Genomic DNA, 8,774 nt, shown 5'->3' on the forward strand with positions numbered 1-8,774 from the left:
ATATAAAATAGAAAAACAATAAGATCCTACTCTATAGCATAGGGAACTACATTCAGTAACTTGTAATTAAGCCATAATGGAAAAGAATATGAAAAAGAATATATATATATGTATGTGCATATACATATATATACACATATATATATATATATTTGAATCACTTTGCTGTACACCAGAAACTAACACAACATTGTAAATCAACTATATTTCAATTAAAAAAAAAAAAAAAAAAGAACTGTGCTCTTGAGTAAAGACACTGGGTTCACGTCCCAGTTCTGCCACTTCCCATGTAAGCTTGGGTAAGTTAATTTCTGTAGGTCTCAGTTCCTCTGTCTGTAAATCAGGGATCACAATGGTGCCAACTTCATTGGATCATTATAAGGATTAAATAGGATGATCTGGGTAAATAGTTTAGCACACTGCCCGGCACACAGGAGGGACATGGTAGAAACAACTTGATGTTTTATCCAAACGAAAAACTGGGACGTTGCCCTATGGGGCTGATTAAGATTGCTTAGGGAAACAAAAAGGAGGCTTTACTGCGATTGAGACAAGCAGACTAGCTCTAAGGACTTTTAATTAATTAATTAATCACATAAGCCCTAAAGTAATGATACTTGCTTAGAAAGATCACTGACTCCAGGGAAAAAGGAGAGTAATTGAGAACACAGGTAAAGTTAAAGCAGAGACTGATAATTGGTCAGAAAAAGGTACGGCCATTGCACAACTATGTATTTTTCAACTGAGTATTAATAGCAAAAAATCTCTCTGAAAGGAAATGTTTTCATAAAGGAAACTGATAATATTGGTTGACTGGGGAGGAAATAGAGATAGCTGCAGGACTGGGGTGGGAGGGAGTTTTTTTTACTTTACGTCCATTGTACCTCTTGAACTTCAAATAAAATAAATGTATTATCTATTAAAAAATACGATGTAAAATTTGCAATACCGTTTGTATCCACCTCTTTGTTTATCCACCTCTTACAGGCACGTGAGCTGTTATGTTGGCCTTGTGCTACTTCAATTCTCTCCTCCACCCAGTGGTACCTGTTCAAATTGGAGTCATGGTTTCCAGAAAGAACAGTATGTAAGTGCACACCTTGTAGATTCATAACTACTGATTATGGTTAATGTTAACATCACAACATTCATTTAATCAGCACTTTGACTCTCTACCAAATACACCCTCTGCCTTTTGGAACATGGGCAGACTCTCCTGATGTCTTTCAACAATCCGGGTGGTAAAAGGAACAACACAGTTAGGTAACTCCTAACTTTCATGTAGTATTCAATGTGTATTTAAAACAAACGTTTGATGAGCACCTACTATGTATCAGATAAGTCTGTGATAAGCTCTGGGCATACAAGAGAAGCTCAGAATTTTATAGGGGAAACAAAGTACTAACTTCCTATATATATATGGGACAGACCAAGCTTCAAAGTAATATACTAAATGCTTCCCTCTAGGGGCTCCAATGTAATTTTCCATACTGCTCAAACAGGATCAGTCAAATCCCTTCTTTTTTGAGCTCATGGCCTGGAGATACCCAAGGAGAGTCAGAAGGTATTGGAGGCGGAATTGGAAAGATAGAGGGAGAGTCCAGTCAGCAGAACTGTCCCTGAACAACCTTCAAGTTCCAGAATCCAGTTCTGAGGGCTATTCTCTGGGTTTGCTATATTCCGCCACGTATTGTAATTTCTACAAATATCCCTAGAATAAGGTATTGTCTGCCTATAGCTCATCCCCCCTTATGTGGTTGACAGATCCAGCCCCCCTGAACACAAGAGCAGTGCTGTCCTAGCACAGACCCATCATGGTAATTCATAAGCTAACACAGTGACTGAACCAAGGATTGAGCCTGTGATCCAAGCTAAGTTCACCACACCTTTTTCTGAGGCTTTTCCAAGTGGAACTGTCACAAAGGTAAGAGAATATGAGAGTAGAGCTTTCAACTGCCATGGTTCTAGGTTTCAGGAAGAAAGTGGCCTGAGTGAAGCAGAATATACAAAAGAATCAGAGATGAGAGATGATGAGATGAGGTAGAGAGAAGGACAGGGACGGAGGAGGGGTGGAGTGTGTGTGTGGGGCAGAGACAGACAGACACGGACACATTCCTGATGGTAATTGAGTTTCCAGATCGACCTCTGCCTTTACCATGGGCCAACTGATTTCTCTATTTGCCAAAACAAGCTGGAGTTTTGTCATCTGAAACCAAGAGACCTTGACTAATACAGCTCCTACTCCTTGAAACCAAAAGAAGCTAACATACCTGCTGTCATGGAATAAGAGCTACAACACTAGAATTAACATAGACCATGGGAGCACAGAGTGAGAAGTGATCAATTCTACCTGCAACGGGGCAAGACTGAGTCAGGCTTCACAATGAACGGGGCATTTATTTAACCAAGTCAAGATCAAGTCAGTAGATGGGAAGAGTACTCCTGCCGTGTGTTAGAGAATGGCAGTAGATGTAGCCTATCCTGGTGGTAAGTCATTCCACCACTCTGTAGTTATCTGTCTACATATTGCTTATGTGCATTTCCTTGATAGATCCTTTTCCTTTACCTGCTTCTTGTATGTGGGATCAAATTTTAAAAGTTATTGCCATGTGCTAAATATTTTAACCAGTAGGCAATGGAAAGCAAACCAGGCTCTGAATAACAATCATATGATTAGATCTATCTTAGAAAAGAAATTCTGTGGAGGGTAAACCCGAGAAAGAATGGGAGTTGGAGAGACCAGTTAAGAGGCTCTTACAACAGCCCAGAGCAGGGGTTGGCAAACTGTCACCTATGGGCCAAATATGACTCTCTGCCTACCTTTATAAATGAAACTTATGGGAACACAGAAATGCTCATTTGTTTGTACGTTGTCATGGGAGCTTTCAAGCTACAGTGGCAGACTTGAAAAGTTTCGACAAAGACTGTATGGCCTGCAAAGCCTAAAATACTTATTATTTGGCCCTTTACAGAAAAAGTCTGCCAAACTCTAGTCTAGGGAGAAATGATGATGCACAAAGCCAGGAAGGTACACTTGGAACAAAAAGAGAGGTGAAACTGAGACTCAGTGGACATAGACGTGAGGGAGAACGAAAGAGTTTGATGGTTCCAGCTTGGATGACCAGGATAAGGACCAGAAGACGAGCACATTCTGGGGGATAATGAGTTTGTTTTCGGAAATTCTGAGTTGAAGGTGCCTGTAGGTCATCTGAAATCAAGTGTTCTATTGAAAAGAGAGTTAGAACTCAAGAGAAAAGATGATGTATGGGATAGCTGTGAGAAAGTGGGGATGGATGGCATGGCCTATGTAGAATAAGAAAAGGCCAAGCATAGAATCCTGGTAGAGGAAAAGAATCCGTTAAGGAAATGCACATATACAATATGTGCATTTCCTTGCACAGAGAGGTGGAATGAATGCACCACCAGGCCAGAAGTTTCTGGAGAGCAGAAACTGGCTGTTACCCATGAGTGTGGGTGCTACACCACTTTAAAGGTACTCAGATATTCACTGATTGAATAAAACCATTGGAATGATACAAAGTAATTTAATTGGCTTTAGAATGCTCTTATAATTTAAAAAAAAGGCCCATAGAATTGGGAGGGATAATTCTAAGAAAAGAGCTATGGAAAAGCAGATATAGATTTATTTTAAGAAAAAAAGTACTGAAAGCCTTACATAGAAAGATGGGTAGTATTAATCAGAAGATGAGTGTATTTAGATATTAGATAAGTATAAAAATGTACATGACAAAATGATTTGAAAAGGCATAATTATGTGATTACATATGTTTGAAAAATTCTGTGTATTACGTAAATAAAAATGTACTTTGGGGTTCAGGTCACAGCAGGGTGGGGGGTCATCATGGGCTCATTTCTAAAAGAAAGGTCTTGCTTCTTAGCTTCTTAGCTGTGTGAGCCTGGACTCTTGGTTGCAAGTCACAGAAACCATGCTCAAGGTAGCTCAGGCACAAAACGGGAAGCCCTGGCTCATAGAATCCATGAGTTGAATACCCAAACTGCGTGGAAGTCAGGACACAGTGGCTACAGCTGTGTTCAAGGAGAGGGCGGGGCTTAGGTGGGGGCTTTCCCTTGTTCACCTCCGCTTCTCCCCACCTGGGTCTCATTCTTCTCTCTCATTGCAGACAGATTTTCCATAAGTAATGCAAAACATGGCTCCGAGCGATTCTTAAGTTTTATGTGATAGGGCTCTAGCTTTTAAGGAAAAATTGCCTCTCTCAACAACCAAAACCCCAGGGAAGAGGGGTTAGTTAGTTCAGCTAGTTTTTTTGGCTACAAAGAACAGATAAATTCAAGCCATTTAAAAAAAAAAATCTCTAGTACCTAATCCACTCCATGTCACACAAACTGGTGCTCAATAAATATCTGTTAAATGAATGGAACAGGAAGGAAGGCAACAAGAAAGCAAAGGGAAAAGAACACATTAAACTAGAGTTTTGCTGTCCAACATGGTAGCCACATGCCAAATGTGGCAACTGAGCACTTGAAACATGATTAGTTCAATTTGAGATATGCACACCAGATTATAAAGACTTGGTACCAAAAAAAGAATGTAAAACATCTCATATCCCCACTCTTCAGGTAAGTGTTCACTAACCAGCACCCAATAGGGCCAAATAGGTTTTATTTGGATTCTATAAAGCTTCAGAAAACCGATTTATAAAATGAGTTACCAATATTTATAATTCAGATTTCACAAAATTCTCATTTTAGGTTTCTAATACTGAAAGATTTTTTTTTTCATCTCACATGTGCAATTATTTTATCCTTTTGTGCTATTTGTTTTTATAAGCTACCTTTTATTCTAATAGGCAAAGAATGATTTAATAAGTAGGCAGCTACATGCTCAGGCCCTGAAATTGTGGTGAGAAGGAGAGACAGAGATGATTAAGCACCATCCTCCATCCTAGAGGAGCTTAGTGGGGAAACATAATAGGACAGGCAGAGGGCAATATTTCATTGTACAGTCTCAAATGGTTTCAGTGATCATCTATCAGTTACATTCATAATTAAAAATGACTATCTGTAAATTTTATATATTTCCTTTACAGCATAATATAGTGCAAGGAGCTCAGACTCTGGAGTCTGACTGCCTATGTTCAAATCCCAGCAAATTGTGTGATCTTGAGCAAGTTCCTTAATCCCTCTATGATTCACTTTCCTCAAGTGTAAAATGAGGATAAAAATACGATAGGGACAGAGTGATTAAATAGTTAATCCCCCTAGGGGACTGCAAGTAAAGAAAAAAGTATGGGAGACCCCTGTAAGTTAATGATCACTCAAGAAGGCAGGTTTGCTTAGCAACAAAACCATGCAACAGAAGCATGAGACAAGCCCCAAAACAATAAAACAATAGTGGAATGAGACCCACATCCTGCCCAGTGAACTCAGTAAGTTAATGATTCTTAGGACACACTCTTCTGCATGCATAAAAAACAAACATATAAGGAAAAGGTGACATTATACTGAAACTTGAGATGATTTACCATATTTTAGTATATGTTACCACCTTTTTGCTCATTTCCATTGCACCATGAGAGTCTCCGTTTGACCATGTAGGGATAAGAAAACTCTCCCACCCAACGTGGAGGAGGAACTGATGATGGAAGCGTGATGTCTACTCAAGAATGAGGAAGAAGGGGGGCTCCCCTCCCCCACTTTTCCTTTGATTATAAACTGTAGCTCACTTAGTTCTGGGCACAGCACCCTCTTGCCTGCCCTCCTGTAAGCCTCACAGGCGTCCTGTTCTAATAAATCACTTCTTATCTATCACTTTGCCTCTTGCTAAATTCTTTCTTCCTGGAGACAAAGCACCAGAGCTCCTTGGAGCTCCCCCAAACGCCACCTAGTGGTTTCAATACTACCTGCCTTACAGAGTTACTGTGAGGGTTAATATAAATAGCTAATAATAAATAACAGTAGCACCTATCTCCTACTACAATGATAATCACTCCAACTCTTCCTCTTCCTATTACTATTGTTATTATTACCTACAGTCTAGCAAGGACAGTGCGGAAGCTGAACCCTGACTAAGGAAGTCCGTTCTAAGTGCACAATTGGGCCTGGCTTGGGCAATGAAGGGGGAGAAAATATTGAAGACTGAGCTCAAATGGTGGTGCTGAATGTGTGTGGTGGTGGGGTAGGAAGCTCTGGAATTCTGGAGTGGTGCAGTGGAATCCGACAAAGGTGTTGGAATTCAGCTCTGGTAAACTCTTAACACTTAAAGAGCAGTGCTACTGTTTTCCTGAGATTTAAAAAAACAAAACTTCAATTAGAAAAAAAAAATTAACAAGGTGGACTTCGTGATCATTGTACTTGGTTTTTAGGAGAATGAAACAAATCAAAAGACATTTTCAGTGTCTTTTTCAGATTTATTTTTAAAAAGCAACTTCCAGGGGTCTCTTGGGGGTAATAACAGATTCCTCCAATTCACCTATGCCCTCTGGGAAGTCAGACGATAAATTTATAGTGATGCTATGTGTTAACTAAAATGCTATAGGGGCACTGTGTAGTTTGAGTAGTCAAAAGACCCCAGGATCTTGATTTTAGAAATCTCAAGTCAATTTCGTTATCTCACAGAAGGCTGAGACTAGACCTTAGAAGTGATCCGCTGTCCAAGCCCCTCATTTTACAGAAGATGAAAACAAGGCCAGGGGAGGTTAAATGATTTGTTCAAATTCCACAGAAATTTTTTATGGCAACTCGGACTAGGGAGTAATGACGTGTTAACTACAGCCAGCTGAGTGCTCGCTCCTATTGGCCATTAAGAAGTTTCAAAAAAAAAAAAAAAGTAAGAAAAAAAAGGGGGGGTTGCCTGCGGGCAGAGGGAAGTAGCCGGAAGCCCTTGGATAGAACGTGGCTATTTTCATTGTTTTTTTGGGGGGGGGGGAGGTGGAGGAGTTGGCGCGTGCGACTCGGCAGGTCAGAGAATGGTGGTGTAGACACGTCTGTCAAAACTGCCCAGTTATCACACCCACCCAGACACAAATATCCCTTCCTCAGTGCCCGACTGCAGCCAGAGGAGAAAGCCAATTACGAGCTGCACCTCCGGCCGCGCGGATCCTACCTCCTCGCGCGCCGCCTCGGCTGCGTTGGAGCGCCAGAGCCTGAACCTGGAGTAGGCAGAGAAGTTTGCGGGCTCAGGCGCCGGGCTTGGGGGAGTCCGAGGTGAGGACTGGGTCAGGCTGCTCGCTGGGATGGGGAGAGGGCGACCGTGGTCGATGCGGCGCTTCTTACCCGCCTGTGGCCCTCTCACGCCGACTAGCTTTGAAGGGTTGACACAGAAAGCTAGCCCAGCTCCTGGTCGGCTCGGTGTTGGGAGCGAGGAGCCGTAGACGCCGCGTCGCCATGGAGACGAGACTGCGCGCGCCGGGGACTGGGAAGCTGCGGAGGGGCGAGGGGGAAGGGGCGGGGCGAGCCTGGGGCAGGGCTGAGGGGGCGGGGCAGGGCTGAGGGGCGGGGCAGGGCGGGGAAGGGGGGCGGAGCATGATCCGGGAGTCTAGGAAGGTACGCCCCCAGTGACCCGTGGCCTGTAGAGGTCGGCGGTTGGAGTCCTATCGCGCAGAGAATTGACTGCATACACCGTCGGACACACTCATTTGAGAGTCCGCATGTGCACCAGTTACTCTGAGAAGGGCAGGATGGAGGGGGATTGGAATTTCGTTGTCCATACCTGATCTTATTCATGGCGGGGAGAGGGGAAAAGGCAGGGCGGCCTCATTAGTGTTTTAAACCTAACCTATGGAGTAAAAGATGTCTTGAGTTGGGAGAGAGGGTTGTCCGTGGATGAACCGATGTCCCCTGCAGGACTTGTTCCCCCAACCTTAGGTTGCCGTGAAAAGATTATGGGTTTCCTGGAGGGCTCTGGACGCGTTTCCCCACAGATCAGATTCAAATGATTAGAACCAGGGACCCTCCTCTCCCACTAGCGGGGGATATGAAATTGACATTGGCCAATGGAAGGTTTTACTGCTTAAATAAGTGGTTTGGTCACAGAAGAGAGTGGAGAGCATTTCTATTAGAAAAGTCTAATTGTCCCTCAAGCTTGGCTTCTAGGAAGGAATTGGTTTTCTCCACTTTGGATGCAGGGAGTCACCGGGGTCGATTTGTTGCTAGGCACCGTGTTTTGAAGGAAGCCCATTTTCTGGAATCAAATCTGGAATCAATCTGGATGCGAATTTCACTAAATAGCTATATGAGGTATAATCGCTATTTAACCTCTTAGGTGCCCTCTGGGAATATGAACTTTGGTAGATGGTTGTCAGATTCAAATGACATAAAGTATATAAAGTTCTGACATGTAGAGATGCTTTAAAAAATGGTAAATTTTATAATTATATTTTAATAAAATGGAACCAGGTGGACCATTTCAGGAACCAAGGGTATACGGAGATTCTGTTATTTTAAAATTCTCCTGGGATTTCCCTGGTGGCGCAGTGGTTAAAGAATCTGCCTGCCAGTGCAGGGGACACGGGTTTGATCCCTGGTCCGGCAGCGGAGCAACTGGGCCCCTGCGCCAAAACTGCTGAGCCCGCGCACCTACAGCCGGAGCTCCGCAACAAGAGAAGCCACAGCAATGAGAGGCCCGTGCACCGCAACAAAGAGTAGCCTCCTCTCTCAGCAACTAGAGAAAGCCTGCGCGCAGCAGCGAAGACCCAACGCAGCCAAAAATAAAATAAAGTAAATAAATTTTTAAAAAATTCTCTTAATCATCTGTTCACATTCACTCTAAATCTTCTTGGAGCCCTGGATGGTAG

The 8,774-nt window shown here is 42.8% G+C and overlaps 1 protein-coding gene across 2 annotated transcripts in view; it reads right to left on the minus strand.

Annotated features, from left to right (window-relative positions):
* Nucleotides 1-7,348, minus strand: part of ERICH2 (glutamate rich 2) — a 30,611-nt gene extending 23,263 nt beyond the window's left edge. Inside the window, exon 1 of one of the 2 annotated variants that reach the window (XM_068543927.1) lies at nt 7,255-7,348. The gene's annotated coding sequence lies outside the window, so the exon portion shown is untranslated. Of the gene's footprint in view, nt 1-7,084; nt 7,117-7,254 lie in introns of those variants that run through there. The other variant, XM_068543928.1, reaches the window with a different exon arrangement.
* Nucleotides 7,349-8,774: the final 1,426 nt, after the last annotated feature.

The sequence above is a fragment of the Eschrichtius robustus genome, chromosome 5 (genome assembly GCF_028021215.1).
Source record: "Eschrichtius robustus isolate mEscRob2 chromosome 5, mEscRob2.pri, whole genome shotgun sequence".
Classification (NCBI taxonomy): Eukaryota; Metazoa; Chordata; class Mammalia; order Artiodactyla; family Eschrichtiidae; genus Eschrichtius; species Eschrichtius robustus.